We start from the raw sequence: 23,412 nt of genomic DNA, 5'->3' as shown, positions 1-23,412 counted from the left end.
ACACATTCAGAGCATGTACAACTAAAGAAAGTAGCAAAGTTGTTGGAAACCCAGTGCATTCAAATTATTCAACAGGAAATTGCTAAATTCTCCCAAAATACAGGCATTTTGAACAATGATTTATCTATATGTCACAGAATAAAAGTTAGAGTTGTAGTTTAAATTCCCACTCTGCCACTTGTTAACTATGGCAAATTCCTTCAAGCATCAGTGTTTTTCATCTTGAAAATTAGAATAACGCTAATGCTCTCTAGCCCAGAGGGCTACGGAGAGAATAATTACTCCATACATGCAAAAGCACTAATCATGGTATCGGATGCACTGCAAGTACTCAATATGTGTTGATTGTATTTCAAAATAAGAGTGTACTACTAGATCCACAAATTAAGATACTATCATTTAAAATCATCTTCAAATGAAAAGTCTCCAAAGTACCCCTTTCTTCTTGACTAAATCATGTGTTTGCTGTCCTAGAAAGAAAGCTATAATTTAGCTCTCCATAAAATTTCCTTGATCCTGAGGCAACACTGAGGCTATAACACTTAAGCATTCAGAGTATTAGAAAGTTGAGTACCTAAATAGGGTACTTTGAAAGAATTTTGATTACATTGTATACTCCCATCTTACTGCCTTGGTACAAAATAATTATACTCTTTTGAACACAAGGTTTCAGTGTACCAACCCAGATTTCTGAAGTTGCACAGCCTCTAGGCAGATGGAGAAAATGTTATGATATTCAGCTTTACCTTGGTCTCTTAATAACAAAAGCAACAGCTAAAATAATGGGAATTAAAATCCCATGCGCTAGCTGGTAATGTGGCACAGAGGGGGACAATGGGTATACCTGAACTCTATAAGTTTACTTAAATCTGCATTAGGTTTTATCTTTAAAAAAAAAAAGCAAGCAAACAAATAGTAGCTTTTAGACTTGCTTTCTTGGAAACAAAATTCAGTGCTCTCCTATAAGCATATAAGAGAGGATGTATATTTGTGTGTGCATGCTAAGTCACTTCAGTTGTGTCCAACTCTTTGTGAATCTATGGACTGTAGCCAGCCAGGCTTCTCTGTCCATGGGATTCTCCATGCAGCAATATTGACATTATTGGGTTGCCATGCCCTCCTCCAGGGGATCTCCCTGACCCAGGATTCAAACCTGGGTCTCTTGCATTGCAGGTGAATTCTTTACCGCTGAGCCACCGGGGAAGCCCCAAGGATGGACATATTAGTATGCAAGATTCTTTCTAGTGAAGATGTATTTTGACAAAGTAATCCTTTTTAAAATGATATCTACATTTTGTCCTAAGAGAAAATGTTAGTATAGCTCCCTTGACAGGCCTGAAACATTTTGAGCGAACCTCGTGTTCACGTTGGTCTCTCTGTATCTTTCCTCAATCCGGTCAAGTGTCATTTAACCTTCCAGATTTTATAAACCATCAGCACTTTTCCTGTCCATCACTTCAACTGCACAAGACTGGACCATAAAATTGAAAATTTAAGCCAAGCTGAGAGAAAAATTGTGATTCGTCTTGGCCCTCTCCTAGACATTAGGTTTATCCTTTGGCCTCTTACTCAGCTTGCCCGAGAGGCCTCTAAGCCATAGTTGGTTATTTATGTGACCCCTTTCTCGCTAAAACCACATCAAATCTTCATCTCTGATTTTACCTTTTTTCTGTCCCTCTGTTTACTAGGGTAGATTAAAGGTTGCTCTTGACTAAGACGTCATGACCAAAGATTCATCACTTTCTGCATCCTCCTTATGGCTTGGATTTTAAGAGAGCCTTAATGTTCTGCCTGTAGCCCACACACTGATAGAGAAACATTATTTTTTCCTCTACTTCCAAAAGTTTGCATAATTTCAGGATCTCTGTGTGGGAGTTGTGTAACCATGCTGCTGCAAGATGAAAGTCAATGGCAATTCTTGCAGTTCTGCTATGATGTAGAAGCACAGAACTGTAAAACTAGAGAAACAGGATCTCAAGGAAGGTGCAATATAGAGGTCACAAATTCAAATGCATGTGGAGTCCAGGTAGGTAAACTGCTATATTTTGTGACTACACATAAGACAACAGAGTAGTGAATTGACTTCAGTCATTGAAAACAATTAAATACTGAGCTATGCAAAACTTCCCTGGTGGTCCAGTGGCTAAGACTCTGTGTTCCCAATGCAGAGGGCCCAGGCTCAATCAATGGTCAAGGAACTAGATATACCCATTTGAATGCAGAGTTTCAAAGAATGGCAAGGAGAGATAAGAAAATCTTCCTCAGTGATCAGTGCAAAGAAACAGAGGAAAACAATAGAATGGGAAAGACAAGAGATCTCCTCAAGAAAATCAGACATACCAAGGGAACATTTCATGCAAAGATGGGCACAATAAAGGACAGAAATGGTATGAACCTAACAGAAGCAGCAGATGTTAAGAAGAGGTGGCAAGAATACACAGATGAACTTTACAAAAAAGATCTTCATGACCCAGATAACCACGATGGTGTGATCACTCACCTAGAACCAGACATCCTGGAATGGGAAGTCAAGTGGGCCTTAGGAAACATCACTATGAATAAAACTAGCAGAGGTGATGGAATTCCAGTTGCGCTATTTCAAATCCTAAAAGATGATGCTGGGAAAGTGCTGCACTCAATATGCCAGCAAATTTGGAAAACTCAGCAGTGGCCACAGGACTGGAAAAGGTCAGTTTTCATTCCAATCCCAAAGAAAGGCAATGCCAAAGAATGTTCAAACTATCACACAATTGCACACCTCTCACATGCTAACAAAATAATGCTCAAAATTCTTCAAGTGAGGCTTCAACAGTACGTGAACCAAGAATTTCCAGATGTTCAAGGTAGATTTAGAAAAGGCAGAGAAACCAGAGACCAGAGACCAAATTCCCAACATCCATTGGATCATAGAAAAAGCAAGAGAATTCCAGAAAAACATCTGCTTCTGCTTTACTGACTACACCAAAGTCTTTGACTGTGTGGGTTACAACAAGTTGTAGAAAATTCTTGAAGAGATGGGAATACCAGACCACCTGACCTTCCTCCTGATAAATCTGTCTGCAGGTCAAGAAGCAACCATGAGATCCTGACAGGGAACAACAGACTGGTTCCAAATTGGGAAAGGAGTATGGCAAGGCTGTATATTGTCAACCTGCTTATTTAACTTCTATGCGGAGTACATCATGTGAAATGCTGGGCTGGATGAAGCACAAGCTGGAATCAGGAAAGCCAGGAGAAATATCAATAACCTCAGATATGCAGATGATACCAACCTTATGGCAAAAAGTGAAGAAGAACTAAAGAGCCTCTTGATGAAAGTGAAAGAGGAAAGTGAAAAAGCTGGCTTAAAACTCAACATTCAAAAAACAAAGATCTTGGCATCCAGGCCCGTCACTTCATGGCAAATAGATGAGAAAACAATGGAAACTGACAGACTTTACTTTCTTGGGCTCCAAAATCACTGCAGATAGTGACTGCAGCCATGAAATTGAAAGTTGCTTGCTCTTTGGAAGAAAAGTTATGACCAACCTAGACAGCATACTAAAAAGCAGAGACATTACTTTGCCAACAAAGTTCTATCTAGTCAAAGCTATGGTTTTTCCAATAGTCCTGTATGTATGTGAGAGTTGGACCATAGTGAAACCTAAGTGCCGAAGAACTAATGCTTTTGAACTGTGGTATTGGATAAGACTCTTGAGAGTCCCTTGGACTGCAAGGAGATCCAACCAGTCTATCCTATAGGAAATCAGTCCTGAATATTCATTGGAAGGACTGATGCTGAAGCTGAAGCTCCAATACTTTGGCCACCTGATGCAAAGAACTGACTCATTGGAAAAGACCCTGGTGCTGGGAAAGATTGAAGGTAGGAGGAGAAGGGGACAATAGAGAATGAGTGGTGGGATGGCATCACCAGCTCGATGGACATGAGGTTGAGCAAGCTCTGGGAGTTGGTGATGAATAGGGAAGCCTGGTGTGCTGCGGTCCACCGAGCTGCAAAGAGTCAGACATGACTGAGCAACTGAACTGGACTGAACTGTGCTATGCAAACAAACCCTCTAAGTGAACCAGATTCTATCTTTAGCCCACACCAGTTTTATTATCCATAACTGGTCAAATGGCCCTTGTCTTTCCCATTAAACACTTACTAAAGAATATATTCTCTTTATTATGTTTTAAATAACAAAGTGCTGATATTACTTTTTCTGCTTTCCACACCTACTATCCAGTCCAAAGAATATTTTGGTAGGTTTTTTTTTCCAAAAACACATCTCTAACATAATTATTTCATGTTTAAAGACATAATTACAGTAAAAATTGTGATCACTTTGCATTTTGTCTACCACCAAAACCTCCTATCTGATATCTCTACCTTTATCCATCTATTGAGCACACAACCACAGAAACCACTTTAGTTAAATATATTGTAATGATATTGTTTCTCTGCCTAAAAGCCAGCAAGGGGTTCAATCACTCTAAATTCTTGATCACTGTAAGAAAACTCCTTATTAGCACATCCATCCTTTTTCCATTAAACTTCATCATCTCTTAGTCCCATTTTGAACACATCTTTTGTGTCAAACAAATTCACTTATTACCAATTGCTGCTATACCAACCATCCAGTGGTAATCATTGGTATGCCCACTGATGTTGTCAGAAAGGAAAATATCCAAAGCATTTCCATTCCTAGTACAGCATGGGAAGTTTGATTTGCCTAGTCACTAATGTCGCTGCAAGCACCTTAACTTCCTCAGAAAGGGAGTCCGCGCACTTCTCAGAACTGCTGGGCCATTGGTCTCTCCTTTGGAGCCATCTTTTTGCTGGTCCAATTTTACTCATGCAGGTGTGTTCAGCTATGTCTGACTCTTTGCGACCCCATGGACTGTAGCCCGCCAGACTCCTCTTCCATGGGATTTCCCAGGCCAAGAATACTGGAGTGGGTTGCTATTTCCTACACCAGAGGCTCTTCTCAACCTAGGGATTGAATCCTCCTCGCTAGTGTACGCTGCAATGGCAGGCAGGTTCTTCACCACTGAGCCACCACTGAGCCACTGGAGTTGGCAAGCCCAACTCCAATCTGACAGTCACCCTTTCAACCTAATCACATGAGTAAATGGTAAATGTTTCCTTTTAAAATGCCAATGACTGTGTACATGGGGCAAAATTAACCTTCCCTAAAGCAAGTGTGGCAGAATCTCTGGTGCAAAATGCACCCTGACCAGAAACAGATGGAGTGGGAGCAAGGAAATCTGCCCCAGAGATTCCAGAACCACTGTTTGTGGGCAGTTCTGCCTAAACCTGATTTGTCTGAATCTGAATCATAAGAGATCTTGATAGTAAGTCATTACTTCCTTTGAGATCAAGGTAACTAAGGGAAATAGCCTTGGCTTTGAACTACAGAACAAAATTAAAAGCAAACTCGTTTTACAGATAAGTGACCTAAAGGCAGACGTAGCATAAGTAACTAATGGATCATTGATGGAGAAAGAAGGTTTACAATTGGCTCCTTTAAGGCTCTTATGCCAAACATCCAACACCATCAGGCAGGAAAGGAACTCTATATTTTGGGAACTAAAAACTATCTGAGTATAATTTGCACAGAGATTAAATGCTGTTTAAAAGAAAAAAAAAAAAAAAGCCCCTACTAAACTACTTTAAGAGGACCTTAGGGATCACCCAACTCATTCCCTCTCTGACCCACTTGACTCAGTTTTCACTCACATCAACATGAAAGAAGCTAATACTCTCTTATTTATTTCCCACCAAAAGTCTCATTTTAGCAAACTCCCCGCCCACCCCCCAAAAAATGAGCTTCAGAACAAAGACATTTCCCAGCTAGCAAGCTGGTAAGGCCATAATGCAGATCCTGGTCTGTTGAGCTCCAGAGCCAAGGCTCTGTTGTTGTTAGTTCTGAATACATTAACTACTACGGTTTTGAGACTGGTGCACAAGTGTGGATGTAGGAGCCTTTCCATCACCACCACCTCTCTGGCTTTGCACCTTTGCTTGAAATCAAGACGGTCATCGGAGGATATCCCAGTGGTGTTCATGGGGGATAACAGATGTGGGTGGAGGAAAGATTTCAGATTATAATGGGCTTGACTGCTGTTAGATGTCACTATTCAAGGTGTAGGTTACTGACAAAGGAAAGTGTGGACCAAAGGTGAAGATAATTTGAAATACTATTGGATTTGTTGGATTTGCTCAGATGACACTTCACGTCTACAGAGGATGATTCCACTCACACACAACTCCCAGGTGCTCAGTTCTGCCCACGTGGCCCTTTCAGGTTCAGCCACTCTCTATGCCATCGTTATTCTAAGCATGCAGCTTTGGTATCACCTGGGTATTTAGTGGAAATGCAGAATTTCTGACTCCACTTCATACCTACTGAATCAGAGTCTGCATTTTAACCAGATCTCCAGGGTATCTTTATGTCTGAGTTAGAAGTACTCCAGTATGTTATTTCTATACCAAGCTTAAGACAGAAAAAATCTTTGTGAGGCTGTCTGTGGTCTTGTCTGCCTCAGTTTTCCCACTTTCTAATTGTCTCCTTGGAAATCTTCCTGGTAAACAGAACCCAGGGTTCTGTTCCTTAGGAACAATCCACTCCTCTACACTCATCATCTGTTCATCTGTCTCCTCTTCAAAAGTCCCAGGGATTATTTTCCTAGCCTTCCTAGCCGTGGACCCTACCCTCCTCCCACTGTTTGTCCCAGTCATTTTACCTATCTTCACTTAGGTCCATTAAGGGCTTACGTGCTTTTGGAACAGACCAGGAACCTATTTCCAGTATCTAACCCGCCTGCCCTCATTCCTGAGCTGAGGCAATTAAATGGAACCAACTCTGCTGGAATTAGGTCAAATGAAAGGAGTAAATGGAGGTGGGGTGGGGAAGGTTAGGATATGGGAGAAGAAGTTGATTAGTTTACGAAAAAAGTAATCTACCACACTTATGTGTGATGCTTTTGTATGAAGTGTATTCTCAATAGTGTGTTTCTGTCCATGTCACTGCTGTTTGTAGATTCCTAGAAAGAAAGCTCTATTTCTGCTTTCCACCTTGAATCCAAACAGATGTTAGAAATATTTCCAAATAATTATGATTATCTTCAAGCATCTCTGGCTTGAGATAATCTAGCCATATCCTTACATTCATGGGGAGGTCGTCCGGTCTAGCATTTAGTAAGTGGGTACTGATCTCTGACTCTACTACTCACTAGCTGAGTGGTTCTGGGTAAGTCCTTTAATATCTCTAACCTTTAACTTCTTGTGAATGAGGATAATAACATTATACTGATTTCAGAGAGTTTTTACAAGATTAAATGAGAAATTGCAGATAAATGTTAATACATTATCTGGCATATGGCATGCCTAATAAAATTGAGATTCTCTTATTATTTCAGAATTACTGTCCATGAAATGTTAATATTCACTCATGGCAACTGGAAAATGATGGTTTGAATCTACACTCCTAGTATTAAAAATTATTATATAAAAATTTTAGTTGGAACCAAAGTCATCATAATACTAATAATATATTTATGGAGCATTAACTACATGCCACCTTCTCATATATGGTCATGAAGAATCCTGACAACTCTTTTGAGGTAGTTACTATTTTCATCTTCCTTTCTTCCAAATCTGTTTCCTCTTTTCCTGGCACATAGCTGCAGACTGGGTAAACAGCCTAGACGTGGCCGTGTAACTGAGGAGAGTGGAACGTGTGAGGCCAGGATTATGCTGCTTCCAGGCTTGGTCCACTAGCCCCACCTTGTTCCACCCCTCTGCTCTTTCCTCCTTTGTGGCAACCTTGAAAACTGCTTGTTAAAGATGGAGGATCTACAAGAGGGAATGATCCTGGCTTCTGTACCACCTCTTAGAGAAAAGCCACTAGCTGATCAAGAAGAACCATTTTGGATTTTATGTAAGTGAGAAATACATTTCTATTATGCTTCATTTCTTGCATGTATTCATTACGGCAGGTAATCTCATCTTAACTGATTGACTTGGTCTACCTAAGATCACAGAGCACATAATTAGGGACTGGAATTCTAGGCCAGTGAAACCCTAAAGCCCGCACTTTCATTCATTATACTACATTGGCATCAAGCTTCACTTGAGAGCCAAAGAGTGGTTCCGTTTTAGCTGCCTACCAAATTATGCCAAACAGTAAGTGCTAGAAGGAAACAAATCTGAAATCTAGAAACATTTCAACTGGGTTGTTTTCGGAAGCCAGTGCATGAATCTGCTGATTCATGGGCCCTGGGAATTTCCTACAGCCGTCATCAGATGGTTTCAGACAAGGTCAACTTATCAGGAAAACAATTTTGCCTCAAGAATCCATCATTGGTATCTGAAATCTGTTGTCAGTTTTACTTCTCTCTCTATGGGGTACTGAACCAGTGACTTGTATGTTTGGAGCCTCTCATGAGGCTGGGAATGGTCTTATAAATTCTCCACGGAGCTCTCACACCTCTAATTGAGAATCAGACATAAGACTGGCCAGAGGCCAGGGAATATTCTCAAAGTGCATGCTCATGGTGTCAACTGTTTACTCAGAAGGCTCAAGGAAAGGTCTCCCTAGCTCTAAAGAATTAGGGCAAGCACAGCCCCTTGGTGGGACAAAAGCCCTACGTGAAGTAGAAAAACAGCACTTATGATAACAATAAACACTTGCAGGGCACATGCAGATAACAAGGTGCTTTCAAGTGTTCAGCCTCAGTATCAATAGCCGTTGAGACAACCTCACTTCATTGTGGAGACTAAATCAATGAAGCTAAGAGACTTGCCAAGAACATAATACAATAAGGTATAAACATTGGCCTTCTAACCCCAAGTCCATCATGAAACTCTCCCAGCTCTCTGTATCTAAGTTCTCAAAGATCCTAGTAAGGTCACTGCAATGAAAATCAATGGGGCTGATTCTCGCATTCTTTTAAATGAGGGAAACTGACCTATAAGCCAAACAATATGGCCTGTGAGTGAGAGTCTGTTTCAGCACCGTCCCTGCCCTCCTCCTTGTCCACACAGGGCCTGGCCTCTGCCTGATTCAGAGCCCTTCAGATCTTCCAGGAGCTCCTTTGTCTTAACAATTCTGTGGCTTAGGCAGCAGACAATACAACTGGTGTAATTAATTTTTTGACCTCCAAAGTCAGGAAGCAGAACACTCTCACGAAGACAGGGTCTGAGCTTCTCCTTTCTACTTGGGCTTCAGCTTGGTTAAAGCCACGGGAAAAACCCTTAGCAGAAGGCAAGATGGTTTGTTCTGCTTGGCAACCCTCTCCCAAGGTAGAGCTCAAGAATATTTACACATGCAAAGGGGGAGCATCAGATTTATTGTGTTCAAAAGGTTTGTTGCCATCAGGTCTGTCTCCTCGGTGCTGAGCTGCAAATCTGTGTTCCCACCTTACCATAGTATATGGTTTTAAAAAAAAAGAAAAAAACTGAAGATGAGCTAAAAATACCTGAGCCAAATTCAGCACTTCTGTAAGAAGGCTGAGCACACTGGTGACATCCATGGTAAAGACAGCGCCAACATTATACACAGCAAGTCACATCCTGATGAGTTAATTGCCCCAATTGAATGTTAAGTGCAGTGGAGGAAAAGGGTATGTTAATACATGAAACTTAACTTTTTCACACAGGAAATAAAACTGCAAATGGAGATTTAACATCTTATGAAAACTTGTGCAAAGATAACTTTTAAGGAGAAAAAGAGCTGTTCAGATTTGTAGATGAAGCTATCTCATGAATAAAATATCCTCAAGCTTCATCAGTTTTCAAAGAAAAAATAAGACTATTTAGCACACTTCTGTGTCCTTCCCACTCAGCACACATCAGTGGAAAGAGTAGGTGCCCTAGAATTGAAGATCTGAATTTTAAGTCCCTCTGCCCCGCTCTAACTGGTTATGCAGTGATGACCGAGTTGATTAACTTCTCTGTCTTGGTTTCCATATATATACAACATTGGGGTGATGCCTACTTCTCCCAGGCTGTTTTAAAAATTAAATGAATTGACACAAACCCAAAGGCACAGTGCCTACAGTAGCACCTAGTACATCATAGATGCTCAGTAAGTATCAATTCGTCCTTTACTCTGCACTACAAAGGGCAGAATGAAGAAATGAGTAGAATAAGGAAAACAGCAAATGGAGACCCCAGAACGTAGGATAGAAGAGCACTGTGATATCTGGCCAAAGGTGGATCAGAAATATTCATTATGACATCCAAAATACTGACGCAGGAAATAAAAACAAACTAGAGAAACTGTTTCTGTTCATCAAAGTTTCTTGTAAAAAAGGAAAATATTGTAGAATTCACTCTATTTCTTCATTGGTTGAATTCTGCAGCCCCCTTAAGTGACCTCAAGTTACAGCTAAAGTCAAGAAAAACTACGTGGCTATGAAACAGTCAGATATTAATTACCTTGAGCAAATAAGTGGTTATGTCTCTGAAAAATTAGTAGCTATATAATACCAACATTTAAATCATAAATCAATGATAACAGAAACATTGAAAACTCTTACTTCAACTGTCATTGCTGAGAAAAACACATCTTGGCTGGCTTTTTGGTCACGCACTAGTATGTGGCCCTGCAGCTCTGCAGGGACTAACGCACACAGAGGAAACTCAAGTGCTGGGCATACTTAATGAAGACACCGGACATAACTGGGGCATTGCTGGAGGCTAAAGGAGAACAGATGGAGAGGCCACAATGAGGAGAAAGGGGGAGATACCAGTAAAGTCTATGGAGAACACAATGGTCAGAGAAAAGCTTCTAGAGGTGATGTTGGCTGAGGGATTCTTAAGATGTGGGATGTCTTACAATCCACGTGTGCTGGTGTGCACAGCAATCCTCCTTGATTGTCTGCAACCTTTAGAAAAAGTCTGTTCCACCCATTGGCTTCTGATAGTGGATGCTATACAGAAATAATTAACAGAGCACAGAGCTCCATTTTACAATTGGGTTTCCTTGGCAGGGGGCAGGCGGAGGTGGGCAGGAAAGGCAGCCCAAGCAGAAAGATGAAGAAATATAAGAAGGAAAACATCTCTACAGGAAACCGGAACCTGGAGCAAGCAGCAACTAGGAGAAAAAGGTGTCCCTTGAGAACCGGATTCTTGCCAACTACGGGCTAGGAACCTATGTCAGGGTATCCAATGCCATCCCTAGGTTCAAGTTTGGCCAGAAGGGCTCACAGGACTCAGAAGCATCCAAGTTCCCAGATGTCAGGCAAGGGCCATCCTCATAAGCAGGTTTTTCTAAGGACAGCCATCTCAGGTCTGCTGTGTTAACTCTTCTTCACAGAGCTCAAGGTGGTTTTTAAAATCTTTTCGGAGAAGGATGACCCTCACATCCCGGAGGACTAGAGAAGCCAAATGTCTCCTATTTGGGTTACACTAACACTTTTATAGATGCTACCTGTAGGGTTACACTAACATTTTATAGCACTTTTTACTGTAATAGGCATTTTCATATGTACATTACTTTATTTCATCTTTGCAACAATGCTGGGGAGGAAGCAATATATGCTCACAGATGGGCAACCTGATGTTCATAGAGGTTTGGTAACTTGCTGACAGCCTCACATGCAGAATGTCACGGAACTGTGCTTCAAACTCAGTTCTTCAGACTCTAAACTCTGCACACTTTCACTGATTCACAACACCAGCACCACTTCTCAGCTTGTGACAGCAATTCCAGTCCTCACCTCTAATCTGCTCCCTCAGGAGATTTCTGTTTTCACACCTGCCTAAATTTAGTAAGGAGATTATGGCAAATTGTACCTCTCAAAAATGGTCACAACAATATTTCCAGCCCCATTTGCCCTTCTAGATGCTCGCCACTCTCCCATGGAGACGTGAAGCCTACTTCCCTGACTCTGAACCTGAATAAGCCCTTACAACAGACTCAACAAACAGAATGTGGCAGAAGTGATGCTGTCTGCTGGCGAGGCTAGCAGCGAAGCAGTACGCAGCCTCCTCCTGAAGCTTGCTCTCTTTCTCATTCTCTCTCCCTCTCCGTCTTTCTGGAAGCATGTACCTGGAAGCCCAAAGAGACGAGCAAGATGGGCAGCTACCCAGAAGTCATCACGCCAGAAAACTGTAAGCGCATACATATATGGAATTTAGAAAGACAGTAACAACAACCCCATGCGTAAGACAGCAAAAGAGACACAGATGTAAAGAACAGACTTTTGGACTCTGTGGGAGAAGGCGAGGGTGGGATGATCTGAGAGAATAGCATTGAAACATGTATATTACCCTATGTGAAACAGATAACCAGTGCAAGCTCAATACATGAAGCAGGGTACTCTGGGACAACCAGAGGGATGGGGTGGGGAGAGAGGTGGAAGGGGTATTCAGGATCAGGGGACACATGTACACCTGTGGCTGATCCATGTCAATGTATGGCAAAAACCATCACAATATTGTAAAGTAATTAGTCTCCAATTAAAATAAATAAATTAATTTTTTAAAAAAACCACATGAAAAGACCATGTGCAGATAGATACCCTAGGAGGCCCGCCTCCAGTTGTTTGAAGCTTCCCAATCTGGGCACCTGAAATGCAGGTGAAAAGAACTTCAGCTGATCCCAACCTCCAGGCTTTGAGACACTCAGCTGATACCCAGTGAGACAGAAACTAACGATCCCCACCAAGCCCCTGTCCAAACAGCAGATCATTGTGCAAAGTAAATGTTGTTGGTGTTATGCATCAACAGGTAACTGAAACAGTGACAATGATAGACAGACACATATAGTACATATGTGTCTCATATATGTAAGAGAAAGTAGAAAATTAGATATATTTCTAAAAGAAGAAATTCAAGCTAATCTATATTAGCATATACAATGGTTGAGATATTTTATATTTACATTGTCACTAATCTTTTCAACCTAAATTATCCCTAGTATCATGAACATTAACGCCGACTGGCAACACAATAGCAAACCTGAATTTTTTTAAATATGTGTAAATCTTGAATTTTTTGCATTTAATAGGAAATCATTGGCTAATTTCAGACAATGGAATTTTACTTAAATAGAGTCTTTATTAGCCCAACAATGATGTCCTGTAACCACAAAATTGGGCATATGACCTCATTTAAAGAAGGAGCTTACAATATTCTTGGCAGACATTAGCCCCTATGTCTTCATCTGATACAACTTAAAGAGGTGGGCTTCTTGGGAGGTGAAGCATTCACACACTTTGGAAAGTGGAATCTGACCCCTGGAGGCTGAAAAGTGCCAGGACCACACCTTTCATCAGGCAAGAAACAGCAAACTGACAGGCCAGGAATATGGGGTTGGAGCCAGCACCAAGGAAAGTAAACCCTCCTGACACCTAAGCTGGCAATACCTGCCAGGTGGGCTAACCTGAGAGAAAATGGAGTAGAGGCAAAAGCACATGAGGTGAGAGACTATGGAAATTATTCATTTGTCATTACAAGTGACAAGTGTCATTACAAGTGACAAACTCAAGATGATATAGCTGCTTCGCCTATACCTTCCAAGGTAGATTTCAGAGAAACCACACTGACAGACTTAGATGTAGTTTACCACTACTCAACAGAGTGGTACTGAGGGTAGTTACACCAGGGGATAAAGCTCCAGAACATAGCCACGTGCCTTGTCAACTGGACACATATAACTACAACTAGTCCTGGGAAACAGGGAGAGAATCTATCTTGTTTCATATTCACATATAAGACTGCCCTGGCTATTTACTTGGACAGAAAGAATACAGTCTCAAGATAACCTAGAAGCATACACCAGCAGAGATGTGGCAAAGGGTGCTCTGAAAACAGTTCTGTGGCTACATCTGTACAGAAGGAGCCTTCAGGAGGCTTCTTACATCATGCCTTGCTCCATACTTCAGCCAAGTTGTTTATTAAAAGTAAACTGTTAGAGAATTTCATTACCAGCAAAATTCAGGGCCACACCTTGAATGGGAGATGCAAAGGAGGATGAATGTTAGAACAGAAAAGGAAACTTTAATTAGCGACAATTACAACTGCTCTTCACTTACCCTCTGCCACTAGCAAATCTCAATCCTCATCTCCCACAATAATTTATATCCTCCGAGAATTTATAATGCTTATACACAGAGAAAGAGTTTTGGTTTCTAGGGAGTTTTGAAAAAACATATCATGCTGTTTTACTAATCTGACATTTTAATGAAATTTCAATATTTTTCCATACACAGAATTTTAAGATGGCCCCAAATATTTCCACTACCTGGTATACGTGTCCTATATAATAATCCACCCCCACCGAAGTCTTAACAGAACCTGTGAACATGATGGCTAGTCACCCCCATGATCGTGCTGCATTGTACCAAGACTCAGTGAGAACAAGCTAGAGAGATTCTTCTACTGATTTTGAAAATGTAAGCTGTCATGTTTCATAAAGGTAACATGACTGGGGCCTAAGAGCAACTCTTAGAAACTGAGAGCAACCTCTGGCCAAAAACTAGCGAGAAGGAGGAACCTTAGTCCTACAGCCACAAGGAACTGAATTCAGCCAACAACCTGGATGAGTCTGAAACAGACCCTGACCTCCAAATGAGAACATAACCCTGCAGGCACCTTGATTTCATCGTAGTGAGATCCTGACTAGAGGACCTCTGTCTATGTAGTGACAAAATTTCTGACCTACAGAAAATGTGAGATAATAAACAGATATTATTTTGAGCCACTAATTTTGTGGTTACTGTTATATAGCAATTAAAAAAAAAACAAAAAAACCTCATACACCTCTCCCTCTGCTGCCTGCACCAAGCTGCATTTTCAAAGCAGTATCACATAACACTTACCACAATGTGCATACATTTTATTATTACTATTTTTAAAGTTACACAATTTCTGGAGGGTTGGCACAGCCTCTGAATATTTCATCCTGTTTTTAATCCACTCTGTGCTAGATGCCTATAACCTGGTTCAGTATGTTTTCAGCTTCTCCCTGTTTTTATTTTGTGTGTCCATGGAAAGAAAATCAAGAACAAGAATGACATTTCTGTTCCTCAGAGCAGTAAAAAGTGTTGTTCATGCCTGACCAAGGGTGGACACCCTTACTGCTCCATTTCCTCTGCCCTGTAATCCTCCATTACACAGACTCATGCCCCTTTCTTACCTCACAGCTGTTTGTGGCTACAAGAATGGCCAAAACTGCTGCTCATCCTGGCATTGGAAGCATTACTAGGAGGAGGCACTCCATCTCCACCTCCATGTCTTCTCTCCAGGGCTTGGACGACTTCAACTACTAGCAAAAAATAACAAAGTATGATAAAGTCCGCTGTGGGTTAAATTGCCAGTAGCAGGAAAAATCTAAGATTATTGCCATTTGCAACCATGGTTGATGTCATAAATCAACACAGAAGACAGTAAGTTAAAATGACCAAAAAAATTACTTAGAGCAAACAAGACAACCCGTTATCTATCTATTTTAACTTATGACATATTCCCCCAGAATATCACAAAATGTGACCTATTTTGGAGATTGACTCACCGAGGCGATCTAGTTAAAATGAGATCACCAGGGTGGGCTCCGATCTAAAATGACTGGTATCCTTAAAAAGTGAAAATTTAGTCAGAGAGACAGACATGCATAGAGAAGAGAAAATGTGAAGAGATGTAAAGAGAAGATAGCCATTTACAAGCCAATTACAGACCTAGAACTCATCCTTCTCTCATAGCTTTCAAAAGGAACCTGTCCTGCTGACATCTTGATTTTGGACTTCTAGCTTATAGAACTGTGAGACAATGTATTTCCAAGGTTTAAGTCACTCAGTTTGTGGCGCTTGGTTAAGGCAGCCCTGAGAAACTCATGCAGCCCCCAAACTTCGCTCTGCATTTTCTCTGTCTGATAAGTTACTGTATTCATTCTGCAGGTGAACACTTAGTCGCCATCTCCATTTCTCCCCCAAGTAGATCACAGCTTTAGCCTTCACTGTAAAAGAAATTTTATTCCTTCACTTGATGCTTTTTGAAAGTTCATTTCCTTTCTATGCCATCAGTAATGGTTCTATAGCCCTATCACTGGACCTGCTCTAGAAACAAGCCCTGAGAACCCTTCTGCACTGTTGGTGGGCAAGTAAATTGGTACAGCCACTATGGAGAGTAGTACAGAACTTCGTTAAAAGACTAAAAATAGAACTGCCATATGATCCAGCAACCTCACTCCTGGGCATATAGCTGGAAAAAATTATAACCCTAAAAGATACACACACACCCCTATGCTCATAGTGGCACTATTCACAACAGTCAAGCCATGGTAGCAACCAGTGTCCAGTGACAGATGAGTGGATAGAGAAGATGTGGCAAGTCTATACAGTGGACTATTAGTCAGTCCTAAACAAGAATGAAATCATGCCAATTGCAGCAACACAGATGGCCCTAGAAGTTATCAAACTAAGTGAAGTAAGCCAGACAGAGAAAGACAAATATCATATGATATTCTTATATGTGGAACCTAAAAAAATTATACAAACGCATTTACTTACAAAATAGAAATAGACTCACATTCATAGGAAACAAACAGTGGTTACCAAAGGGGAAAGTGGTGGCAGGGGGGAATAAATGAGGAGTTTTGAATTAACAGATACACATTACTGTATATAAAATACAAAACCAACAAGGACCTACTTTGTAACCCAGGGAACTATACTTAATATTTTGTAATAAGCTATAATGGAAAAGATTACAAAAAATAATATAGTGTGTATAACTGAAACACTCTGCTGTACATCAGAAACTAACATAACATTAACGCTAATATAACTAACACATAAATCAACTATACATCAATTAAAATTTTTTTTTTAACTCTGAGAACATCCTGATAACCATTTGATGAAGCTAGAGGAAAAGCAACAGGTAAAGTAAAAATTTTGATGTCCTAGACAAATTAGGGAATCAGTAAGCAAACCTGTCTGGATTCATTAGAGAGTTCATGCCCCAAAGAGAAGTCTGAACTTTATCCTCCAGGCATGAGAAATCAATGAAAAGACTTAGTGGTTGTTTTGTTTGCCAAGAGCTTTATAAGTCTTTCAGGAAGATGCATCTGGCCACTATTTCAGAAGATAGATTAGGAAAAGGACCAGAGTCACAGAGATCAGACGGGAAGATATTAGAAGGCCATGAGTGGAAGAATAAAAAACCTAGATAATAGCAATACAGTAGAAAGGGAAAGAATACATTCGAAAAATCTTACGAAGAATCAACAAGACTTAGTAGAATGTAAAACGACCTTGAGTTCTCCAGTTTGGAAAAGCAACATTGACAAGGCTAAGAAAGGCTGAAAAATAATAAGTACTTAAACTGCATAAAATATGCTATTTCAGCAGATCTTAATAGCGACTAACAAAACATTAATAGTCACTAGAAAGGCATTTCTGTTTTCTAGGTATATTTTAAAAACCTCTTCTCCAATACAACATTTAATGAGTCCAATAAAATTTGGAATGTTTCAATGTTGTTTTGTTGTTGGTTTGCTAAAACCATATGCAAAGCATTCAATCTCTCTTTTGGGGGAGGTTGGGGAGATGTTCCTTCTTTCCTTCAGAAAATGAAGGAGAACGTCATCTTTCTTTGATTCAAGAGAGGAACTTGCATTATGTTATTTGGTTTTGACTGAATAAGTACACTTACAGGTAATTCTGCCATGTGAGTGTGTTTCCACATGTGCACACACTCACAGTCACATCCAGTTTCCTAAAACTGCATTCCAAATGGCTTCCTTCCTCAGTACTCTTCAGGATTAGCCTGAGGCTTGAAGTGAAGTGAAGTGAAATGAAGTCGCTCAGTCACGTCCAACTCTTTGCGACCCCATGGACTGTAGCCTACCAGGATCCTCAGTCCATGGGATTTTCAAGGCAAGAATACTGGAGCAGGTTGCCAGTTCCTGGGTTGGGGATCTCCCCAACCCAGGGATCGAACCCAGGTCTGCCGTATTGTAGACAGACACTTTACCATCTGAGCTACCAGGGGAGGCTTAGTGAGTGTTAATTTATAACACTAAATAATAGCCATGAATCCATTCACCTCCATTATTTCTAAAAAACCAATTTTAGTATTAGCTAGACTTGCCAACATCTGTTAGATCACACAAAAAGCAAGAGAATTCAAGAAAAAAACATCTACTTCTGCTTTACAGACTATGCCAAAGCCCCTGACTGTGTGATTCACAACAAACTGTGACAAATTCTTAAACAGGTGGGAAAACCAGATCACCTTACGTGCCTTCTGAGAAATCTGTATGCAGGTCAAGAAGCAACAGTTAGAACCGGACATAGAACAATGGACTGGTTCCAAACTGGGAAAGGAGTACATCAAGGCTGTATATTGTCACCCTGCTTATTGAACTTATATGCAGAATACATCATGAGACATGCTGGGCTGGATAAAACACAAGCTGGAATCAAGATTGCTGGGAGAAATATCAATAACCTCAGATATGAAGATGACACCAACCTTACGGCAGAAAGCGAAGAGGCACTAAAGAGCCTCTTGATGAAATGAAAGATGAGAGTGAAAAAGCTGGCTTAAAGCTCAACACTCAAAACACAAAGATCATGGCATCTGGTTCCATCAGTTCAGTTCAGTTCAGTTGCTCAGTCGTGTTCGACTCTTTGGGACCCCGTGAATCACAGCACACCAGGCCTCCCTGTCCATCACCAACTCCCAGAGTTTCGTCAAACTCATGTCCATCGAGTCAGTGATGCCATCCAGTCATCTCATCCTCTGTCGTCTCCTCCTGCCTCCTCCCAGCATCAGGGTCTTTTCCAATGAGTCAACTCTTCACATCAAGTGGCCAAAGTATTTGAGTTCCATCACTTCATGGCAAACAGGTGGAAAAACAATGGAAACAGTGAAAGACTATTTTTTTGGGCTCTGAAATCACTGCAGATGGTGACTGCTGCCATGAAATTAAAAGACATTTGCTCCTTGGAAGAAAAGCTATAATCAACCTAGACAGCATATTAAAAAGTAGAGACCTAACTTTGCCAGCAAAGGTCCATCCAGTCAAAGCTATGATTTTTTCAGTAGCCATTTATGGATGTGAGAGTTAGATCATAATTTCTGAGTGCTGAAGAATTGATGTTTTTGAACTGTGGTGTTGGAGAAGACTCCTGAGAGTCGAGTCCCTTGCGCTGCAAGGAAATCAAACCAATCAATCCTAAAGGAAATCAGTCCTGAATATTCATTGGAAGGACTGATGCTAAAGCTGAAGCTCCAATATTTTGGCCACCTGATGCAAAAGACTGACTCATTTGAAAAGACCCTGATGCTGGGAAAGATTGAGGGCAGGAGAAGAAGGGGATGACAGAGGATGAGATGGTTGGATGGCATCACCAACTCAATGGACATGAGTTTGAATAAGCTCTGGGAATTGGTGATAGACAGGGAAGCCTGGTGTGCTGCAGTCCATGGAGTCTCAAAGAGTTGGATACGACTGAGCAAATGAACTGAACTGAACTGAAGACTGTCTTAATGCAGAATCAGATGAGCAACAGGGTCAGTTTTTCAAGAAGACAGCCTTTGCTGATCCTCATATATTTAAATCAATAACATTTATATCACTAAGGAGTCTGTAAGTCCTTATTCATTTTCTCTCTACCACTCTAACTTTGGACTCATGAAGTGCAAATAAAATGCAGAAGATGATAACCAAAGAAAGCAAGAAAATGCTATACAAATGTCAGGGGCAATTGAGGATGTGGAAAAAAAAAAGAGCAGCTTATAGTTGGAAAACATTTACTCAAGAAAATGTAAACATCAGGATTATGGACATATTTTGAAAGGTGTCACTACCTGAAGTATGAAAAAGCAGTCCATACCCCCAAAGCCATAAAATCATAATCTGTAATTATATGACATTCCTAAACCTCAGATCATTTGGATATTATTTCCCCAGGTAAAAGGTTCCAAGCTTTTTGCAAATGTTTTTGCTCAACTCCATGTTTCAACCTAGGCCAGGCAAGTAGAAAACTTATCACAGTCTAGAAACCAAATTCTTTTCTCTTTAGGGGAAAAAAATACAAAAAGAAACAACCTTTGAAAAATGCTGATGAAATATAACTTTTCTCCACAATAATTTTCTGGCATTTATGACAAAGATCTACTGTTACTTACAACTTCCAGTGAATTTCATTCTTGGCTTAGTTGCAACCCAAAGAACTGACGGGAGGGATATTAATATATCTCTGAGTGGTGAGGGAGCTGTTTTTCAAGTAGATTGAGGCAGTGAATGTTTGGAACACCTCATACTTCAATGAAATCCAATTTTCTCTTACAGGTTTCACCCAGTAGCAAGAAGGCACTCTTAGTGAAATGCTTACATTCCAACAGCATCCATAAAAGAGAAAAGATATTCTGCAGTGATGTTTAGCAGTATTTTGTTATTTGCAAATGTACTTGCATCTTGTCCAGCTCCAGTGAATTCTCACCACTGAGGCAAGGACTCAGACTTCTAATGATTTGTAGAGAATTATGTTACCAGCAATTTTACATATCTCTCATGCCTGAATCCTCTGGGCTTTGTGTAAGCACACTGCCAGGGATTTGCTGGCAGACTGGAATAATATTTTATGGTAAAGATTTGATGGTAAAGAAGGGGTACTTCAAGGGGTTGATACGGCATATAAGGTTGAAAATATGAACAGTTTCTGATAAGGAGACATTAAAGGATTCAAGAAGATTCATGGATCCAACAGTCCATGTCATCAGGCCTTCAAATACCTTCTTTCTAATCACAAAGTCACCCCAGGCTATCTGCAGGAATGGGAGCTAGAAAATCTGTGAAAGATTTAAACTTTCTGCTAAATCCTTGAGTTACTGGGAAGAAAATCAAACATCAAGAAGGTTGTCTATAGTCACTGAGGTATTGCATGGCCCACTCTGAAAACTGCTACCATCAGCTAGAACCATTGTCAAGGGTTTTCAAATCAGAGAGAGAGAGTTCACAAAGTCTTCTTTAATTCTTTTGTCATATGTGACAGTTGTTACTGTTTTCGCAACTGACAGAAGTCAAAACACATTTTAAGTAAGAGAAGAACTTGGGAGAACTTGAATCTCCACAATAAAGAAAGATCTTCTCTTCAGAAAGAACAACTTTAGCTTTTAGTATGGAGGTTAGGTCTCATTTTAAACCTTGAGTCGAAGAAAGTTGTGAAAGTAGGTCTTAGAAGAAAACGAGTTTCTGCACTTTCCAGAAACTCTGCCGTTAATTATCCACATCCATTAAGGTTCTACCGCAGATTTTAACATGGAGAAAGCAATGGCACCCCACTCCAGTACTCTTGCCTAGAAAAGCCCATGGACGGAGGAGCCTGGTGGGCTGCAGTCCATGGGGTCACTAAGATTCAGACACGACTGAGCGACTTCACTTTCACTTTTCACTCTCATGCATTGGAGAAGGAAATAGCAACCCACTCCAGTGTTCTTGCCTGGAGAATCTCAGGGATGGGGGAGCCTGGTGGGCTGCCATCTATGGGGTCACATAGAGTCGGACACGACTGAAGCGACTTAGCAGCAGTAGCAGCAGCAGCAGATTTTAACAAAGTTAAGAGTAATAAAATCTGAATTAACTTAAGCCCTAAGTAGGGTCTTAACCATTATCTGTATTGTATCCAAATCTCACTTACCTCTGATAAGGGGTAAACCTAATATTATTTATATGGCACTTAATCTATGTTATACAAAGTTTGACCACGTTATATATCCTCTGTAAAATTTCACAATAACTCAGTGAAATACATATTATTAATGCTCCTTTTCTGATAATACGGGGTCTAAGATCATGGTCAGATAGCTATTTGGTGGTAAAGCTTGAATTTAAACCTTAAGGCTATATATTGTTACCCTGCTTATTTAACTTACATGCAGAGGATAAAATGTGAAATGCCGGTCTGGATGAAGCTCAAGTTGGAATCAAGATTGTCAGAAGTATCAGTAACCTCAGATACACAAATGACACCACTCTACAGACAGAAAGGTACAAGGAACTAATGAGCCACTTGATGAAGGTAAAAGAGGACAGTGAAAAAGCTGGCTGGAAATGTAACATTCAAAAAACTAACATCACAGCATCTGGTTCCATCACTTCATTACAAATAGATGGGGGAAAATGGAAACAGGAACAGGCTTTATTTTGTTGGGCTCCAAAATCACTTAAGATGGTGACTGCAGCCATGAAATTAAAAGATATTTGATCCCTGGAAGAATTCCTATGTCAAACCTAGGGAGCATATTAAAAAGCAGAGACAACACTTTTCTGACAAAGGTCCATTCAGTCAATGCTGTGGTGTTTCCAGTAGTCAGGCACAGATGTGAAAGTTGAACCATAAAGAAGGCTGAGCGCCAAACAACTGATGCTTTCGAACTGTGGTGCTGGAGAAGACTCTTGAGATTGCCTTGGACAGCAAGGAGATCAAGCCAGTCAATGCTAAAGGAAATAAATCATGAATATTCATTGGAGGGACTGAAGCTGAAGCTGAAGCTCTAATACTTTGGCCATCTGATGTGAAGAGCCAACTCAATGGAAAAGACCCTGATGCTGGGAAAGACTGAGAGCAGGAGGAGAAGAGGGCAAAAGATGATGAGATAGTTGGATGGCATCATCGACTAAATGGACATTAGTTTGAGCAAACTCCAGGAGATCGTAAGGGACAGGGAAGCCTGTCTTGCTGCAGTGCATGGGATCGCAAACAGTTGGCCGCAACTGAGTGACTGATCAACAAGAAATGATCAGTTAAACCCTGATTTTCCTGTACCTGATATAGGACACCTTCCTACTCTGCCAGTAGTAGATTCTTGAACAAATCAACTACAGTAAAAAGGTAAATTATATAAAGACAGTAAAGGCAAGATTACCAATGGCATCTTATTCTCGAAACCAAAGACCACTGAAACATTAGAAGAAGCTTTTCAAGGAATTTGTGAATAACCACAGACACTTGGTTGAATCAAAAATTACCATTTTTCACTAGCAGTAATCTTGATATTACTTACAAATAGCTGAGAAAAGAAGAGAAGCTAAAGGCAAAGGAAAAAAGGAAAGATATACCCATTTTGATGCAGAGTTCCAAAAAATAGCAAGGAGAGATAAGAAAACCTTCCTCAGTGATCAGTGCAAAGAAACAGAGGAAAACAATAGAATGGGAAAGACTAGTGATCTCTTTAAGAAAATTAAAGATACCAAGGGAACATTTCATGCAAAAATGGGCTCAATAAAGGACAGAAATGGTATGGACCTAACAGAAGCAGAAGATATTAATAAGAGGTGGCAAGAATATACAGACGAACTTTACAAAAAAAATCTTCATGACCCAGATAACCACGATGGTGTTATCACTCACCTAGAGCCAGACATCCTAGAATGCGAAGTCAAGTAGGTCTTAGGAAGCATCACTACGAAC

Source organism: Muntiacus reevesi, chromosome 16 (assembly GCF_963930625.1).
Source record: "Muntiacus reevesi chromosome 16, mMunRee1.1, whole genome shotgun sequence".
Classification (NCBI taxonomy): domain Eukaryota; kingdom Metazoa; phylum Chordata; class Mammalia; order Artiodactyla; family Cervidae; genus Muntiacus; species Muntiacus reevesi.
Note: the sequence above shows the minus strand (reverse complement) of the source record.